This window comes from Rhinolophus ferrumequinum, chromosome 4 (genome assembly GCF_004115265.2).
Source record: "Rhinolophus ferrumequinum isolate MPI-CBG mRhiFer1 chromosome 4, mRhiFer1_v1.p, whole genome shotgun sequence".
Classification (NCBI taxonomy): domain Eukaryota; kingdom Metazoa; phylum Chordata; class Mammalia; order Chiroptera; family Rhinolophidae; genus Rhinolophus; species Rhinolophus ferrumequinum.
Window position 1 is genome coordinate 46,854,332 of NC_046287.1, and position 20,244 is coordinate 46,874,575.

General features: G+C 37.4%; 1 protein-coding gene across 4 annotated transcripts in view; it reads right to left on the minus strand.

The window, feature by feature from the left end:
• FGF14 (fibroblast growth factor 14) overlaps positions 1 to 20,244 on the minus strand; it is a 600,644-nt gene that overhangs the window by 191,333 nt on the left and 389,067 nt on the right. The window contains exon 1 of one of the 4 annotated variants that reach the window (XM_033104275.1): positions 12,764 to 12,783. The exons of the other annotated variants lie outside the window; for them this stretch is intronic. The gene's annotated coding sequence lies outside the window, so the exon portion shown is untranslated. Of the gene's footprint in view, positions 1 to 12,763; positions 12,784 to 20,244 lie in introns of those variants that run through there. 4 annotated transcript variants of the gene reach the window in all.

A 20,244-nucleotide genomic window follows, 5' to 3' on the forward strand; every position in this document is an offset into this window, starting at 1 on the left:
ATGCTGCCCTTTCCACATACATTTTTATTCATCTGACAGGCAGGATCATGGAGTTAAAATGTACACAAAATAGGATATATGTGTGATACATGTCGTTAAATACACACACACACACACACACACACACACAGACTGAAGGGCAGTATGCAGTGTTTATCAGTGGGTGGCAGGCTATCTATCTGTCTATATACTATTCTTTGTATTTTCCTCCCAATTTTTTACAAAGAGCTAGTGCTACCTTCATATTCATAAAAGGTTGTCTTTTTTTTTTTTAACAGAGATGTTGATTTAGAACAGGAGGACAACACATATATAAAAGGGAAAGTCTTTATGCTTAGCTGAGAAGGTAGTTGTGGATAGCCATTAGCTGATTGGATTATTCTTTCTTCTAAATATCATACAATGCTATTACACCTTTTAACAGGAGAGCACATTCTATTTATGTGGTATTAAAAGCCTTGCATTTAGAATTCTTACACATCAAAATCTATACCTTTTACTTTCTGCTTGAAGAGATGTAAAATATTGCTGCTCCAATATAATCATTTTAATAACAAATTAAGAAATAAAAAACAATAACATATTTTTCCTTGAAAAATCAAGGTTGCAATCTTTAAGACAACGTTCAATACAGTTTTTTTAGGATATGGGTAATATAATTCATGGATTGAGAGTATTTACAAGGTTAGCGCCATAAAGAGCAAAATTAATTTCCTGCAATAAAGTATTTCTTTCTTTATGGCCATACCTTGTCTCCTAAGTCAACAGACATGATTTTATTTATAATACGCTCATGTTCCCATATTCCACTATTAATGCTGATAACCACAGAAATACATCTCTGTTATTGGGATACTCAATTCTCATGATGCTCTCTCTGTGTGATTATGCAATCACACAGATTCTTTTTACCTTAAAGAGACTTAGTCACTTGCAAAGTTTTCTCTGTCAATTTCCTGGCTAGTTGTTACGAACAGTTCAATTTTATTTTCTTCACAGAAGTGAATTATTTTATACCATGACAGTCCTTACACAGTCTGTCTAGATTAAAACACACACATACAAAGCAAATAAATATTGCCAAACCCTCTGGGAATGTCAAAGAAAATAAAAATAACTGCTTCCACACAGAGTTGCAGAGATTTGTTTGTTAAGTTCACGTTTCCTCTTCTGCTCAGAATTTCCAAAGAAATGGGCCTTATAATAACCTAGTCCTAGTTTGTTCTAACGACACTGTTAACAGAATGTCTCACTTCCTCTTGAATTCTCCAATGATTTAGGTCCCAGCAGTTCCAGGGTCACCCTCTCCTTTTTCAGATGGCTCTAGTCTCAGAAGGCCCTTCCCAGGATTGGATCCAAAGGCTGATTTTTGTATTGCGCACTGGAAAAAAAATATGTTTCCCTCTTCCACACAACAGTCTTTAAGTATTTTATTACAACATACCCCCTTCTATTTATTTCTGTCTCTCTAGTTTCAAGACCTTTAAATGACATTGACTCAGCCATGCACTATCACCAAGGTCACACAAAACCTATGGGTTTTTCTGCTTGTCCATCGACATGTTTTGCTTGTCTCTGGAACTCCAATGAACCCTTCCACTGCCAGCTTCTGTGCTTCCTTGCCCTTGCCTCCTTAAGCCCTTACTTCCCACCCGCACATTATTTCAGTTCCAAGCCTTAACACTCATTCTTGCTCTAGGCTTTTTATTGGCAATGAAGTTAGTAGTTTAGAGTATATCGTTAGTAGTTTATTTTCCTTGGCATTCATTCAGAATACACATTTTGATGTTCTCTTTAGTTGCAACCATTGAGATCTCAAAATGAAGCTGCATTTATCTTAACTCTTTTAAAACCTTTGGACTGGCTGCTCACCTCATTCCTCTTCCTCCATGTTTGAAAGATGAGGGAGATTTTCAGCTTCGCTACATCAGGGGCCTTGTCTGTTTTGTTCACTACTCATACAGTATGTCCCCAGAGCCCAGCATCACCTTTGGCCTCAGCAGTGATTCAGCAACTATTTGTTGCATAACTTAGAAGGTTTATTTCCTCTGGGTAAGCTGGACAGGGTGCCGATGGCCATGTTAAAATTTCAGATCAGAGTTTCATGCTGCAGAGATGAGTAGGGTAAATATCTCAATTTACCCCACTTGGCCAAGTGTAACTTGCACTCGGCCAAGTGGCTAAAAAGCACAATTGACCCATCCTGAACTTTCCCATCGCGCCCTAAATCTTCTTCATATTATACCCTATTATAAATTAGCTTGTTATTAGTAGAGCTCTACAGCTGCTGTTCATGAAAATCATAACCTTTAAAAAGAATCTCTGAGAGTGGGTAAGTTCTAAGTGTAAGAACCTTCTCTAAAAGCTCTCTACAATCAATTTCAAATATTAAGATATTATGTAAATGATAAGAACAGTCCATTAAAACTAAGACTATTCAAAGATTTTGTGGAAACATACCATTTCTTTCATGTGCCAACCTGTAGAGCTGCCCTGCAATTTTTACTTAGCATATGGAAAACAAAGTATTTTAAAGGAAAAACCTGACCCTTATTTTGAGCCCATTGGATAAAGGGGCACGCTGTACTTTGCATCATTCTTTACAAGGAAATCATCAATACATAAAATAGACAATATTACCATAGAATTTCATCAGAATAGTTATGGGGAAAGTTTGTTTCTTGGTTCTCACATAGCGATTGGTTGAGTTGAATTAGGCTATGGGCAAGTTTTCTAAAATAATTTTTTTTTAATAAATGACATTACTTATCCATCAGTTACACTTACTCACTTTTGCTAAACTTGTATTTTTTCTTTAATTACAGTGAATTATTATTATTTTTTTTAATGAAGCACTTAGGACGAATTCTAAGAGGAAAAATCCAGGTAAAGTCATGTTTTTGCCTCAGTGTTTAACACGACACATTTCAGAGGAAGGGAAAATCCTAGTGAGATGACTGAGGTCAAAGTTGGAGAGGTGGAACATAGATATGGAGGGGAAAATGGAACAGCTAACCAGTTACAGTAATGCGTGAAGTCCTGCTTTTTCTCACTTGTGTCTTTTTCCTTTTTTACAAACAATCCTTTTTTAGCCTTAGTTTTTGACTCTCTCCATCCTCCTTATTGACTCTATCTCTCCTCATTGATCACAATACGGAAGTGACTGAATTATCATTAATAACATTGGTGATATTTTATATATTTTCTTATTATTATGTTAAAAGCTGAGTTGAATTATTGTTATGCCTCAAAACATGTTCAAAAACTAGATGAAAACTAACCAAGATTACTGATGTCCTTTTTCCTTAAAATACAGTTTGTATGTGTTTATGGTCGGATCCCCCACTATCTGTCCACCTCTAACCTTATCCCATTGTTCGGAGAGAAAATGTTTTAATAGCAATAAATAAGAAATTATTCACTACAAGATTGTGTTTTGTGAATGTTTGTTGAATTACATTCAATTAATGGTGTTAATATCTATTGATGCGCTTACCCAATTAATTTGTGATTCTAATTTTACATATTATTCTTATCTTTTTTGCAATTTAAGTAACTGAATATTACTCCAAGTATTATTATTGCTTCTATGTACATAAATATGCATATTACATATATGTACACACACGCACATTTTTGTTTGTATTTTACAAGCATGACTCAGAATAAAAAACACATTTTAATTTCACAATTAATTTACTTTTGGTTCTAATTGTTAGCAGACCATGAAACTATAAACGTTCATATCCAACTTGGTTCATATTCTCAAATACTGACTTTTCTAATAGCCAAGGGAAGATAAGAAACATTTTAAGTACTCATTAGTTTCAAACTTTTAATTTGTTTCATCATGCAGGCAAGGAAGTAGACCTTGAATTAGTCAGTGATACACAAGGCAGAAGAACTTGATTTGATAAATAAATATGGTGATGCAAGATCAGAAAGCAGTCTCCAAGCTGCAGTGGTATCTGATGACAGCTAGTTCTTCAAAACACAACAGTAAGAAACAACTCAAACGTCTATCAATAGAAAAATGGGAAACAAACTGAGGTATACTGATACACTGTAGTACTACTCCTCAGCAAAAACAAACAAACAAACAAAAAACAAATCACTGCTAGACACAATAACATAATAAACCTCAAAAACATTACATTAAGCACTTAAGAAGCCAGAAACAAACAAGTAAAATAGTGATTCCATTTAAAAAGTGGAATCTGATATCTAAAGACATCAGAAAAGTCTTTGTTTCTAAGGTGGGAGGAATGGCTGCAAAGGGGCAGTAGGGAACCTTCTGGGATGCTAGAAATATTCTTTGCCTTGATATGGGTAATAGTTATAGAAAATCATACATTTCCCAAAATTCATTGAGCTGTGCATCTAAGATATTTGTATTTTAATTGGTGTATGCTATACTTCTATCCTATTCTGGAAAGTAAAGTGAAAGCTGCTCTGGAAGAATTGGGAAGAAATAAATCACCAGGGGCAGATGGGATACCAATAGAATTATTTCAAGCCACAGAGTCTGGATCGGTCACAATAATAACAAGAATATGTCAACAAACATGGAAAACAAAACAATGGCCTACAGATTGGAAACATTCAATACAAGTCCCAATTTTCCAGAGAGGAGATGCTGTGCGGTGCAGTAACGATAGGACCATTGCTACTTTCCCACACAAGTAAAGTGACGCTGAAGGTGATGCAAAAAAGCTTCTACTTTATACGGTGCAAGAAATTCCCGATGTTCAAGCTGGATTCAGAAAAGAGGTACTTTAGATCTAATTGAGAGCATTTGCTGGATATTGGAGTGCTCCAAAGAATTTCACAAGAAGGTTAGTCTGTTTTTCATAGACTATAGTAAAGCCTTTCACTGTGTAGACCATGAAAAGCTATGGGTTGCTCTGAAAGAAACGGACGTGCCTCAGCACCTGACTGTCTTGATGCATAACCTGTATTGTGGGCAGGAAGCCACTGTCAGGACAGGATGTGGAGAAACAGAATGGTTTCCAGAAGAGGCAAAAGTGTCAGACAAGGTGCATTTTTATCTCTATTGTTTAATCTGTACACAGAACATATCATATGAAAAACTGGGCTAGACTTGGGAAGGAGGGGTAAAAACTGGCATATCAATAACAAGATATACAGATGATACCATCTTTCTGGCAGAAAGCAGTCATTTGAAATGACTTCTGTTAAAGTGAAAGAAGAAAGTGCCAAAGCAGGACTTCATTTGATCATTAAAAAGACAAAAATCATGACTACAAAGGAAATACACAACTTTCACATAGACTATGAAGATGTTGCAATTGTTAAATATTTTGCTCACCTTGGTTCAGTCATCAATTCAAATGGAGACTGCAGCCAAGAAATTAAGAGGAGGCTGAGACTGAGAAGAGCAGCAATGGAAGAATTAGGAAAGATCACCAAGAGTAAGGACGTTTCATTAGAGATCAAGGCTAAGATCGTCCGCACCCTCGTATTCCCAATTAATATGTGCAGATGTGAAAGTGGAACAGTGAAGAAGGCTGATAGGGGAAAAAAATAATAATTCATGTGAAATATGGTGTTGAAGGAAATCTGCATGGATACTCTGGACTGTCAGAAAGACGCACAAGTGAGTCCTAGTGCAAATTCAGCCTGAAACATTGCTGAAGGCAAAAACGACAAAACTGAAGCTGTCCTAGTTTGGGCACATCATGTGGAGGCAGGGTTTTTTTGAAAAGACAATAATGCTGGGAAAAACAGAAGGCAGCAGGAAAACAGGAAGATCAAATATGAGATGGATTGACTTCATAAAAGAAGTCCAATTCTAGATAGGCATGAGTCTACAAGAGCTGAACAGGGCTGCTGAGGACAGGACACTGCGGACATCACCCATTAATGGGGTGCCAGGGGTCAGAGCCAATTCAACAGCATGTAACACACACACACACACACACACACACACACACACACACACACACACACACATTATACTTCAATAAAGAACTATTAAAAGACGACAACAGCAAAAGCATCTACTGAAATGAGCCATAGCCCTGAGCGTAATGACAGCACATGGAGAGTCTCTGGAAGTCCATATTGACCCATAGTCTGAACTTCTGCATTGCACCCTAAATCATCTTCACATCACTTCTCCATTATCTCCATTAAAGACCCTCTGACAGTAGGCAGAGATTCGGGAAACATAACGTCCTCCTGCCACAGAGCATCAGGTGGTTGGGTAGTTCCACAGTCCAAACTGTTACAAAGGAAACTCAGTTCTAGATTTGTGTTAGACTCGTGGACATACAAAAGGGCATTCTGGAGCTACAGATACAGTACACTGAAGTCAACTGAAAGGGATGGGGGGGGGGGAAGGGAGGGGAAAGAGGAAAGGGCACGGGAAGACAGGAGGGGAGGAAAAGAAAAGGCAATCATTCCCCAAAATACATTTTAACATAACATTCCTACAAAAGTTGAAATGATAACTGAAGCTCATCACTTTCTACAATTAGACTTAGGCAAATTGTGACAGAGTTGATGTGAAACCGATTTCCTCCTTTTAATCACTTCAGAGCTGCATCCAGCCTCTTGGTCATCGGATATCCACTCTTGAGAGCTCGGGAACCAGGCAAGACTGACACCTCACACCCTACCAACAGAGCTGCTGCATGCTTCTTGGTCCTGATACCCAAACCACCTCCAACCACAACCCAACACGCATGCAACATACACAAAAACCAGAATGCATACAGATATCTGTCCATAAAATTGTCTCTTCCCCACAGGGCTTTGAAGCTGACCAGTTAACCTGAGAATGTATTAAATGCATTTTCTTTCCGGCTCAGATGTTTTGTTAATGTATTAAATGTATTTTCTTTCCTGCTCTGGTAAGATGTTCTGTTTATCAATAAAAGATTGTGAAACATTGTGTTTAATCTCAAAAGAATAAAATAGTGGTATACCTGTAGCCGGTCAAAGAACGGGAAGATTTTGAAGGCTGGATGGTGGTGGTGGAAAGGGTCTTTCATGGTCTCGAACATCTTGAATAAACTAACATATATTGAGCGCCACAGTAGCAGACCCTTAACAGACATTATCTCTTTTAATCCTTGAAATAACCTTATGAAGGAGAGACCCCCTTTCATTCCTCAGGCGGGGAAAGCAGGTAGGTGCTATGGGGTCACAGTATCTGTAGTCTCCTAAGACCAGATCAAAGCTGCTAAATGTCTACCAAGAAAGCTCTGAGCATTTATGTAGTAAAGAAATGAAAACTACTTCACAGTGTATTTGTTTGGAAGGACACTTCTAGTAGTTATTTACTGAGAAGAGTTGAGTTTTGAAGGAGGTATTAATCCTGCCACTTGCCTCCAGGGCCCCCAAAAGCCATGCTTCAGGCCATGTCCCATTTTGAGTTCTGAGTAATACTGTCACCATGATTTCGAGAATCCGAGTCAGGGACACCAGTCCCCAGCACCATCCTTCTAAATATGGGAGGCAGACCATTGTGGATAGCAAAATGTAAGCATTTCATGGACATCTCAACCATTGTAGAAATCATAGGATAACATATTTTAATTAGTATCCGACCCAAAAGAATCTGTGGGCCACTATGCCAAGTCAGCACCAGAAATTTCTTCTCAGAGAGCTTAGCTGCTCTCTTCCTACTGTTCTCCTGTTTTTTTTTCCAGAGCAAAGTGAGTCACGTTCTTTGTTTACCACTGTCTCCCAAATTCTTAGCACATGTAGTAGATTGCCCATATATTTGTTGGAAGAATAAATGAATGATTTAATGAGAGAATACGCCCAGAACACATGGTTGAATCAGTTGCTACAAAGCTTTAATTTGCCCTCCATGGGATGTTTGCAAATGAGTGTTGTTTTTCTAGACACAAAAATTAGTGAGTATATAGGAGTAAATTGGCTCAGAAAGGTCAGATTAAAGGGATGAGGATGTAGTTCCAGGAACACCAACAGAATGAAGCTATTTTATACAACTTGAAATGCACATAAACTCCCCGTGTTAAAAAGTATCGCCCAAATTTGTCATGGCATCTCCAAGCCTGACTCAACCCTGAAAGATGTTTGAGAAGATTTGATCTGTCACTGTGGAGAAAATTTTATCTTTGCACCTATCCACTTGGATGGATGAATGGAACCAATTGAGGGTAATGAATGTATTAGAATAATTCCTCACTTATATGAGATGAACATGCAAGCTCTTTGCTATAGGCTGAGTTGTGTTCACCAAAGATTCATAGGTTGAAACCCTAACCCATAGGACCTTAGAATGTGACTGTATTTGGAGACACGGTCTCTAAAGAGGTGACTAAGTTAAAATCAGGCCCCGAGGGTGGGCCCTAATCCAGTATGACTGTTGTTCTTGTAAAAAAAGGAAATCTGGACACACAGAGAGACACCAGGGATGCATGTGTACAGAAGAAAGACTAGGTGAGGACCCCATAAGAAGTTGGCCATCTGCAAGCCAAGGAGAGAGGCCTCAGAAGAAACAAAATCTACCAACATCTTGACTTCTGGCCTTCAGAACTGTGAGAAGATAAATTTCTGTGGTTGAAGCCACCTAGTCTGTATTACTTTGTTTTGCCAGCCTTCAGAAACTAATACACTATTTGAAAACAAACTTACTCTCCTATTAAAAGAAAAAACTGTAAAGTCCAGAAGGCCAACCTTCACACTGGTGACACTGCTTAGAATAGCAATTACTGTACACAAGCTTTCCAACAGTGTGTCCCTGAAGCTAGGTCTCTGACCCTTCAGTGGTCCTGCCAACATGGTGCTGCTGTGTTGACATCTATGGGTGTAAGAACAGGCAACTCATCACGTTTTCACTTATGATTTTGCAGTCAGGTGTTGGGAACTAAACCCATTTGTGAACATAGAGCACATACAGCCAGAGACCACTTTCCATACAGCCAGAAACCACTTTCAGCTATTTGCTGAATGCACAACAATGAAATTCATCAGCATAGGGAGAGGTCCATCATGTGTATTTACCAGGAATGATTTTTCTTAACCAAGTACCATTAAAATTAGTTATGATGAACATCTGACAACGAATGTGTTCATGAAATGAATGTTTATAATTATTCCCTCTGCTCTTATCTCTGGATATAGGAAAAACATGTCTTTAGTCCCTAACAAAAATTTGTTACTACTAAAATAACCTCATGGAATGTTTCTCCTAATAAAATCCAGGCCAAAAAGAAAATCTCACTCAAATAAAACTAGTATTTATATTTTCTTGTATCAATCAGTAAGAACCATATAACTTATTTTCGTTTTAAATGTGCCCCCTTGGAATCTCAAAGCTAAATCTATTCTTTAAATATAATTGCTATCTTCAGCCAGATTTCTGGTATGTCTATCTCCCTCATCATTGTATGTCATTTAATGGTCAGTCTGTTTTTTCACCATAAGCTTCTTCAAATCCTTTTTCAAAATAAGATATAACATAAATAATGAATAAGCATTATCCTTCTGAGGAAAAGAAATACCTTCCTCCAGGAGCATTCATTCTCCAACTAGATGGTTTTGCCCTGCAGAGCATATTTGGCAAAGTCTGAAGATATTTTCAGTTGTCACAATTGGGGAGTGAGATGTGCTACTGGCCTGTGGTAAGGCCAGGGCTGCTGCTAAACATCATATACAAGTATTACTTCCCACAGTCACGAATTACCCACCTAAAGTGACAAGAGTTCCAAGGTTGCACAACCCTGTCTTAGAGCTAGCCCATTTACAATGTTAAAGTAGATTGGTACGACCATGGTTGAACACTGAATGTCGGATGAATAAGTCTGATGAGTTTCACGTTCTAGATTGACCTCTAACTTTTCCCATGTTATACTTTCAAGTTCTGGAGAAACAACCGCTCGATACAACTCTGTACATTTTATAGACATCCTGGCTTTGGCTTCTTTTTCTCTGATTATTGGTGAGAGTTTCTCCAGTCCTCCTGGAAATATCTTTAAAGTTATTCACAATACCATACACACACTTATTGAATGATAATTAGAAATGGCTTGAAGCTGTAGCCAGCTTACTAAGCAATCTCAGTCCATTGCCTCCCTTATTTCTGTCTTTCCATGATCCCAAGAGTGAAAGCACATCTTCTATGTACATTATCCCTGACTATAAGCCCAATTCTCACCTTGAGTAAGGATATATGAAGAAGTTAAAATTAGGCCAGCAAGCCTCTGGGGAATTAATACAAAATCTAAAATGTACCACCGGCTGTGGTTAGATTTGCATACTGAGTAATAAATCTTTGTAAAAAATCCCCTCACCATGCACTCGTAGAACATGGTCTTCTTTCTTCTTCCTTGTTCCTGATTCGTAGACTGCAAGTGTCAATCAGTGTTGTATAACTGCACTATCCATCTGAAATAGTCTCAGTGTGAGGAGGTTTCAATGTGTGTATGGCCTTACTATTTGTATTCAATCTAGTTTAATTGAGAAAAAAGGCTGTTGGGCCCCAAAACCACCAAACACTCCTATTAAGTAGAGATTGGGCAGAGAACAGGCATGCTTTAGAAGAAAATAGTATGAAGAGAAGGATCAGAAAGCAAAAGAACCACCAGATCTAAGAGAAGATGGGGGAAAGGTGGTAGAGACAGAAATAGAGTGGTGCCGAGGGACATATTATAGCAGACAAAACAAGGTAATTCAAAGAGCTCTGGAGTTCAGAATTCTCGAGTTCTTTGCCTCCTTAAATTGGCAAAATGGCCTTGGCCAAACACTTAACCTCTCTGGAACTGCAAAACAGAAGACTTAACTTGAATGATCTTGATTAAAGTCCTAGGCAGTGAATATTTAGTTCTATCTGTGCCTTGGTTGGCTAGCAAGAAGCTCAGTAATCAGCATGCCTAAATAAGCAGGCTTTCACATACAGGATAAAGTGCAGAAAAGCAGTTTAAAAGGGAGCTTGGGAGGATGAAATGAGGTCAGATTTTCCTCTGGAAATACGTAGGGAGGCAGTCGTTAAGGAAAGTGGAAGGGAGGCAAAGACGTGCAATGGAGCCAAATTTCTCCAATGGGAGATGAACAAGAAAAGTATTTCCTGTGCTCACCTGTCCTTTCCAAGGTGAAATGGAAAACAGTAGCTGGAGATAGGGTTGCCTACTTTCTATTCTTCCAATATGCAAAGCTTGTGCTTACCTTGTGGCTTCTGCACAAACCGCTGTTTTGCTGTCTGAAATATGTGATAGGGATGGCCCTTTTCTGTCATTCAGGTTTCCACTTCAATATCTCTTCCTCAGAGAGACCTGCCCTCCCATTCAATCCAAAGTAACTACCTGCACTCTTTATGTCTGATCCTAAGTTCCTTATATGCCGAGGTGTCTCCTCAGTATGATAGCTCATCTTGATTTTTGTCTTTATACACTGGTGATTTTTTCTCCCTCCATGAGAACACAGGCCTTGTAGGTCTTATTCATTTCTCTGTTCCAAGGACCTGGTACAGAGTAAGATTTAGTAAATATGGGTTGAATAAATCAATGAATAAATGCATAAGAAATGCTGCAAATAAAATTTCCATGTGGGGATATCTGGAAGACAGAAAATGGAAACATAATATGGTAAGAACAGATAAAGTTCTTACGGAGAAAAGACTCCCAGTGGGAGGCACATATAAGATGTAGAAAGGGGACAAAGATGGATCCTGCAAGTAAAGTGAGACTTGAACTGTCACAAAAGAATAACCTCGGGAACTGAAAGCAGTAAAATTGTGGAGAGATTCACATTATCAGTCTTCCCAGTCTTGGTGCCTAGATGCAAACAGCTTCAAATCTCAAAAATGGGATTCATCACAAAACAAGAACAAATGGAGCAGAGACAGGGTGGCAACATTTCCATACAACAGAGCAATCTTTATCAGAATGCATAGTCTTCACAGTGGGCATATGCTCCTTGTAATAGCTGTAACTACCCAATCTAAAAGTGAATGAACATTGAAATTCTACGCCAGCTCTTAACTATACAAGCTAGATTTCTATGACCACAATAGCTTGATATTTATTGATTTCCATAAATTATACCATGCATCCTAATGTTTTATTTTTTTTTTTCTATAGCAAGAAAACCATGCTACCTTTTCCATATACAACTACAAAATTTTAAGGAGAAATTTAAAACGGGAACAAAAATCTGTCCTCAGGTTGAACAAGTCTCCAGATAGCTTAAATTTGGTGGGCCCTCTGCTGCCTGTTTTTGGCATTGAAACCCAAGAAGCTTTTCTAAAACACATGGAAATCTTGGAAAAGAGGTCATTTCTAGTTAGGCTTTTATCCAACTCTCCAGTTAAAAAATTAAATTCTTAGATTACAAAAATTGCTTCAAAGGTTTATCAAACTAAACTGTCCTTAAATATTTTGTATAAATTAAGGAAAATCTCTCATTTCAATTGCCTTCTACTCTTTCTCTTCCAAACCTCTGATAAATATCCTGAAAAGAATAAACCCAGATAAATTTTTGATAAGTTATTTTTTTAAATGATAAAAAAATTCAGTTGGATCACCATAAAATGATAATTGATTTTGCTTATTTGATAACATTAAATATAAATGTCTGTGTGTAAAATTATATTTTCTATCCTCTTAGTATATTAAGCCTCATATATTTTAAAATAGGAACCGCCACTATGTTTGTATTCTCAGATTTATAGAAGCAAATCATTAATTGATTATTGAAGTAAAAAAAAGAATATATTATTTTTAGAACCACAATGGTACCCTTGCAGGATATATGCCTTTAAAACCCTTACCTGAAAATGTATCCCGATGAAGATAAAATGTTATTCCTCACATAGAGAAACAATAGAAAGAATGGTGCAATTATCTGATTTGCCAGCAGTGGACACTGTTACTCCAGTTACCGCCACAGAGTGACTAGGGGAAAAAAAGACAGCTTAATATCTCAGGGAATGTCTGCTCTCTATTCCCTTAAATAGAGCAGGAGTCAGTAATATTGGTATTTCTGGAAAACTAATACAATAAATTTTAGAAACAAATATCATTGTTACTCTTGGACACCCAGAGGTTTTTTGAGAAATAAATATTTACATTTAAAAATATGGTTCTCATTTGATTTTTTATTTATGGAACATACAGCTATTAGCTGTAGATCCAATCCTCATCACTTTCAAGTGTATCTTACGCATCTACAAAAGGTCTCTACCCTAAAAAATGTTGACAATTGGTGTAAGAAATACACTGAACTGACAATCAGTGAGTCCAGTGCCAGTCCTGGGACTACAGAAACTAACGTTGCAACCCAAAACAGATCGTCAGTCCTCTCTGCTCTTGGTCGTCTCATCTGTAAGGAAAGTACCTAAACTAGCAAATCGCTAACAACTCCTACGCTGATGTCTGTGTTTCCATGACTCTCTCAGGACAAACTAGAGCAACAAGACTTTGCTACACTTGCATAATCAGATATAAGTGTTATTTGTTTAATCTCCATCCAGAAAAATATCCTTATAAAACAGCTATTCCTTCTGTAATGAGGACAGAAACATAAGCTCCAGCCCCTAGGGCAAGCATAAAGGAAATCGACCTGCAAAGCTAATGAAAATCAGGCAGTGGGCTGAAAATAGAAAGCCACTTACTCTCCACTTTCTACCCTGCACAGCAGAGGAGCTCAGCTTGCCACATCAAAGAGTTTACTTTGTGCCAAGTAGGTATTATTATTCCCATTTTATAGATGAGGAAACTGAGACATAAAATTAACATCTAGTCCATGGATAACAGATAGTAAGTGCTGGATCTGAATCTTGAATCTAGGCAATCCAACTGGAAATTCTACGCCATTAAAATCACTAGGTTCTGCTCCTTTGGGTTCCATGCCGACTCTCAGTACAATACTTTGCATATGCCCGCAGTCATCTACTAGATTGTGAATCGCTTCAGGATAGAAAATAAGAACAGCCTGGTGGAAAGACCAGTGATTTCTCACCCCCAGGAGACATTTTGCAATATACAGAGACATTTTTCGTTATTACAATGGAAGGAGAGGTACAATTGGCATCTATTAGATAGAAGCAAAGGAAGCTGCTACACATTCTACAATGCTCAGGACGGCCCCTCACATCAAAGAATTAACCAGCTCAAAATGTCAATAGTATCCAGGTTGGAAAATACTACTCTAGAGTAAGAGAAGCTCGGTTTGAATCCTATCTCTGCCACTTACCAGTTGCACGAACTTGAGCCATTTGCTTAAGCTCCCTGAACCTCTCAGTCTCCTCCCTTAAAAATGGTAAAAATTTATGTGTATATATATATATATGAGAGAGAGAGAGAGAGAGAGAGAGAGAACCAGAAAAATGTATACACATTTTAAGAAAGGAAAACTGTATTAAAATTGTAATACTCAATATATACCAATAACAAAAGATGAATACAAGTCACGCTTGATTTCTGCAATTAGAAGAGGTGCTCAAAGTGGTTACCATCAGCGTCCAGACACTTATGATTACAGAGAACTACTGCTTGAGCAATGTTGACCAAAGTGTCTTCTCGTGCATTTTTTCGCTATCCCTCACGTAGATAGATAGATAGATAGATAGATAGATAGATAGATAGATAGATAGATAGATAGATAGATAGATATAGGTACAGATATATATTGATATATATTGATATTCTTGAAAATAATGGTTGTGGAAAGAATTGAATGCTTTTCAAATGAGAAGTTATTTATATATTTTCAAAGACAGTGCCACATAGTAAAAAGAGCAGAGGGCGTCAAAGGGGCATGAGTTTTTAAACCCTTCAAGCCCCAATTTCCTCATCTATTTTAAAAAAGAGAGTGTAGGGAATTTTTGCCCCACACAGTTTTCCTCATGATTAAATGAGGTAATAGCAAAGATACTCTCTTAATATTTGACACATAGCATATCCATCAAAGTGTTAATTTCCACTCTTCATAGTAACTATGTGTATATTACTTTTTGTCCATCTGATATGCAAACCCATGCTCTTCACACCACATGCCTTCCTTCCCAAACCAAATTCAGTTTTGTTTAGGTATCCACCCTTAGCTCAGGCAGCCAACTTCTTCAGGAAATGACCACACCCGCCAAACCTGCAAAGCTAAATTCAGAAATGAGCCTCCACTGAATTGATCCAAGGTCAATCCAATGCACTTCATAAGTGAAAGAATTAGTATCAGCATGTGACCTAGTTCTGGACAATGAACACAGAGGACTTTGGAGAAAAGTGTTTACATTTCTGAGGAGTAGTCCCAGGAACAGACAATCTCATTTTTCCCTTGGATGTTCCCCCTGTTTATAAAGCCAGGAACTGCTGTAGTCATTTTGCTCCCAACTCCACAGATGGCAGCACAGAGAAATGGGCAGATCTGAAGGATGGGATTTGAGAACATAGTTGAACTACTGAGTCAGACATGTGGACTTACTGCAATGTTCAAGAATAAATTTTCTTTTTGTTTAAGACAGTTTGATTCAGAGTTTCTGTAACCTGCAGTCAAAAAAACATCCAAGCTGATGCAAGTGGAGCCTGGGACCCTGCCTCCATGCACAGTGCACCCACATCATTGCCATTGCACAGTTTCACCTCATTTCCTGCAATAATTTTATGTGGCCAACTTGTATAAAGGTCATTATAAAATGGAATTGGGATAAAGCAGTAGTGAGTGGCTTTTTGTTCTTTTATTCATTCATGTGTTGTTTCTAAATTGTGGTAAAATATACATAACATAAAATTTATCATTTTAACCATTTTAACCGTACAATTCAATGGCATTAAGTGTATTCACAGTTGTCCAAACATCGCCAGCGTCTATCTCTAGAATGTTTTCATCTTGCAAAATGGAAACTCTATGCCCATTAAACAATAATTCTCTATGCTCCCTCCCAAAGTCGCAGGCAACCCCCATTCTATGTTCTTCTCTATGAATTTGACTACACTAGGTACCTTATATAAGTGGAATAATATAGTAATTGTCTTTTTTGTAACTGGCTTATTTCACTTATCATAATGCCCTCAAGGCTCACCCATGTTGTAGCATGTGTCAAAACTTCCTTTTTACAACTGAATATTATTTCATTGTAACATATACATCACTATGTTCACCCATTCATCAGTTGATGGACACTAGAGTCACTTCCACTTTTTGGTTATTGTGAATCGTGCTGCTACTAACGTGGCTGTAAATAGCAGATTTTAATATAGCAATATTTTTTTTTTCATTTTTAAATACATTTTGATATTCTAAATCAGGGGTTGGCAAACAATGGCCCTCAGGCCAAATGTGGCTCAATGTCTGTTTTTATAAATAAAGTTTTATTAGCACACAGCCATATCCATTTGCTTTACATATCATCTACATGAGCAGTTATGACAGCGATTACATGGACTGTGCGGCCTAACATATTTACTCTCAGGCCTACACAAAAATTTTGCTGACCACCTAGCCTAAATGGTATTTGATGAACCAGACTTCGAACTGATGCCTGCCTTCCTTATTGTCCATCTATCTTTCCTACCCTCAGTTCATCATCTTTAAGACAAGAAGAGTAAGTTTTCTAAAATAATAAAATGCAAAAAAAAGTAGAATTCAAATTCTTCTCCATCAATCTACTTTAAGAACTTCAAGAGTTTCCAATCACCTGCAAAGATGGAGCCACAGATCCTTGGAACACCATCTGTAACATCCATGATCCCATCCCTACCCACCTCTCTCTGTCCTTCACACATCACCAATGGGCCTCTCCTCAATCTCAAATGCATCGCTCCCTCTCAGAAAGCTTTCCTTGATCCTCAAGGACCCTGCCTAGCACAAACCAGTTGTGCAATGTTTATTTAATAAATACATAAATTAATACAGGTTGGGTTTTTGTGTTCACCTTTTTTTAACTTTGGTGTTTGAATGATTATCTAAGCCTTACTGAAGGTGCCAAACAGAAAGTGCATGAACACTACTGGAAACTGCTCATGGATTTCATCATCCACAGGGTCCCTAAAACTTACACTGGTCAGTTAGGATGAATCTTTTAGAGATGGTTGGACTGTATATTTTGGATAATTAGTTTACAGTTCAATTTTGTGTTTTAAAATGTTATATTCTCAATACAGGTAATAAGTATTTGTTCTATTTGGAGTTTCATTCATTGCCCTAAAAAGCAAACTGCTTCATAATATTAGAAACAGAAATTATTAACATATTATGTCAACATAACTGCACTCATATGAAACACAATTCTGATAAAAAATCTATTCTATATATTACTTTCCATAAATAACATGATGTTGTCATTTATGGTTGTTAAAACACTACTGTATTATCTAGAGAGTTAACTCTTATAAATTTTTTTCCCTACATTACACCTATTATATGTTATGTCTAGAGGAAGAATTAGTTCCCGGAGTTTTTAATTACTCAATGGTGAGAGTCTCTAATAAAGTAATCCTAGAAATAGATCTTTCTTTAAAATGAGTTGTCTCCAAAAGTAAAAGTAATACATAGAAGACAGTAATCTGGCAATTTAATGGTGGAAAAAAAAAGACCTTTTAAAATAGGACAATACTTCCAGGTCAGTAAATGGTATTAATTCAAATAAAACTTTAAAACTTCAGTTTTACTGAAAGGAAAACTTGGATGAGAGGCAATGATGTCCAAGTGGCCATTGGTAAGCACTTCAGATACTGTTTTGTCTTTGCTCAACTCTGAGAAGTGTAGTCGATAGAAGTCCTTCAACTATGCCAACATGTAGCAATGATGATTGCAAGAGTCAAGATGAAGCGAAAACATGGTCATATGTTTGGAGGGGCATATCATATATTACTGTTCAAGTTTATATTTTATTAGTAGTAGTTAATTTATTAGTTATCAAAATGAATTTTAAAATATCTTAGGTTTCATTGCCCTATATATAGTATGCCAAATGCACATTGAGAATTAGTGTTGTAAAACAATTCCATAGTAATGACTGAGAAAAAGTGTTACAGAGAGAGAGAGAAAGAGCGAACAAAGGAAACTGATGAGGTTGGTATAGCTGCATAACATTTTCGCTATCAAAGGGGCAGACTTCTAGATTTTCTCTAATGAAGTCAACTTTATCACAAATACAGATATTAAAATGAGTTCATTAGTAAGAATATTAAGTGAGTTCCCAATGCACAAGCGTCATCAATGACAAAGAAACAACGTTGAGGGTTTTCCTGTGTTTTTTTTTTGTTTGTTTGTTTGTTTGTTTAAGGAGAAATAAAAAGGAGTTTGGCACAAAATTTCACATTTGCAAAAGTTTTTATACCTAATACAATCACCAAACATTCTTAGAATAGGACACACACCAGCTCTAATGTGCCCTGAAATTTTGAAATACAAACATCATCTTCCTCCAACTTTGCAACACATTTTTTTTTTTGACTTAATGTCCCATACACTATGATGGTCTCGTTTGCAAGAATTTGAAGACACTAAAAGAGAGAAGACTGATTTCCTTTTTCTTTTATTTATGTGTATATGAGTGGGAGGGGCAGTTACAGGAATTATGATGGACTACCAAGATAACTGCACTAGTCCTACCTCATCAGTGGTTTCATTATGTCACATTTAGATGAATATTTCTGTGCTTCATTTTTCACTCCTGTGAAATGGTCCATGGGCCTTGTGTTGAGGAGATTGAATCCCAGCCATAAATTGAGAAGGGAGCCCCACATTTTTCTCTTCCAGGAAACTTTCCTAGTAATAATCCAGAATTCTGTCCTATTCCCTAAGGCTCTCATTGCCAAATGTGGACTCCCATGACAACGCAATCTGAGGAGTACCTGTTGGCAGTCCTGTCTATCCACAAAGTTCCCTTAATATTCTTCCCTGGTGCCTATCACTGCTGCTCAACAGCAAGCCTGCAGAAACCTGAGGGTCTGCTCTTCGGGGTCACTGGGTTATGATTCAGTAAATAAATGTGGCAGTTTGCTCAACCCCAAGGAAGGAAACCCAGTTGCCCTAAGCCAACTATGGCTAAGCCCACATCCCTAGCTTTCCTTGGAGAAGTACGTAGCTATGGGAACCAGTTCCTGACCAGTAAGACATAAAGGGTAGTCTTCTGGGGGCAGGGGGGAAGGAGGTGTAATAGAGGGGTGCTAGGAAGGATTTTTGCCCATTTTCTTCTCGCTAAAGTGACTTTCCATTTTGCCTCACCCTTTCCTTTCTGTTAGAGACATCAGTATGCGTAAGAGGCCTGGTTCTGGGCGTCATCTTGTAGCTATGAGGTACCCAATAAGGATGGAGAAAGATGATTTTCTAAGTCAATCATGAAGCCACTGAACAAGCCACTGCATAAGGACCTCCCTCCGGACGTTCCAATAAAAAAAAAAGATACATATATTTATAGATTAAGTTACTAGCAGTTGGGTACCCTGTTACTTGTAGCTGAATGCATCGTAACTTATGTATTTTCTAAGTCTGAATAAAATTATAAGGTAGCAACACTAGCTATCCTTAGAGGAACTTAATTCAGGAACCCCAGGAATAGGAATATTGTATTAACCTGATTTGTGCCATTTTAATCATCTCCATTAGTTAGTGAACTCCTTAGGGGTCAAAAACATGCCTTTTACTGTCTTTTAATATCCTGTCTGTAAACACTAGAGGGAGATGCTAGAGAAACACTTAAAATTTGAGTAACTGTTAACCCAGTAATGTCAAACAGCTTTATATCACTGGACCCAGCCTCTCAGAGATATCTTTTTATGCATTCACAACCTCAAAATAGCCTTTAGCTCAAAAGGAAACGCTCGTTAAGCAATCTCTTTGCTCTCAGCAGATTTTGTTCCTGAATGCCCAGTTCAACTTTAAAAAAAATGTTTTATCATAAGATTAAACAGACATAGTTCTTGCCTTTAAGGAGTTTTCAAGCTAATGGGAGAAGAACAGATCTGCATAGTTAGAAAGAAAACGATTGAGTTAAAATGGCCAAACCAAAAAATGGCATGATAGCAGAAAGAGAAAAGGGTTATTCTGACAGAAATATTCATATACCCTAAAGAAGAGAAAATAGTTGAGCTCTATTTTTCAAGTTAAGTAGGTTTTCAATATGTGAAACACATCTAATCCAGTTCAAGTCAGAGTGAGTAATGAGGATTCTAATGAAAGAGGAAAGTTAGAGCACTAACATGGATTTTGGACAAAATGCATGAAACAAATGAAGAAGAGTAGGATAAACAGTGGTTTGAAATCATGTCACAGAAGTATTTACAGTTCAAGCAAAGAACATTATTCTTC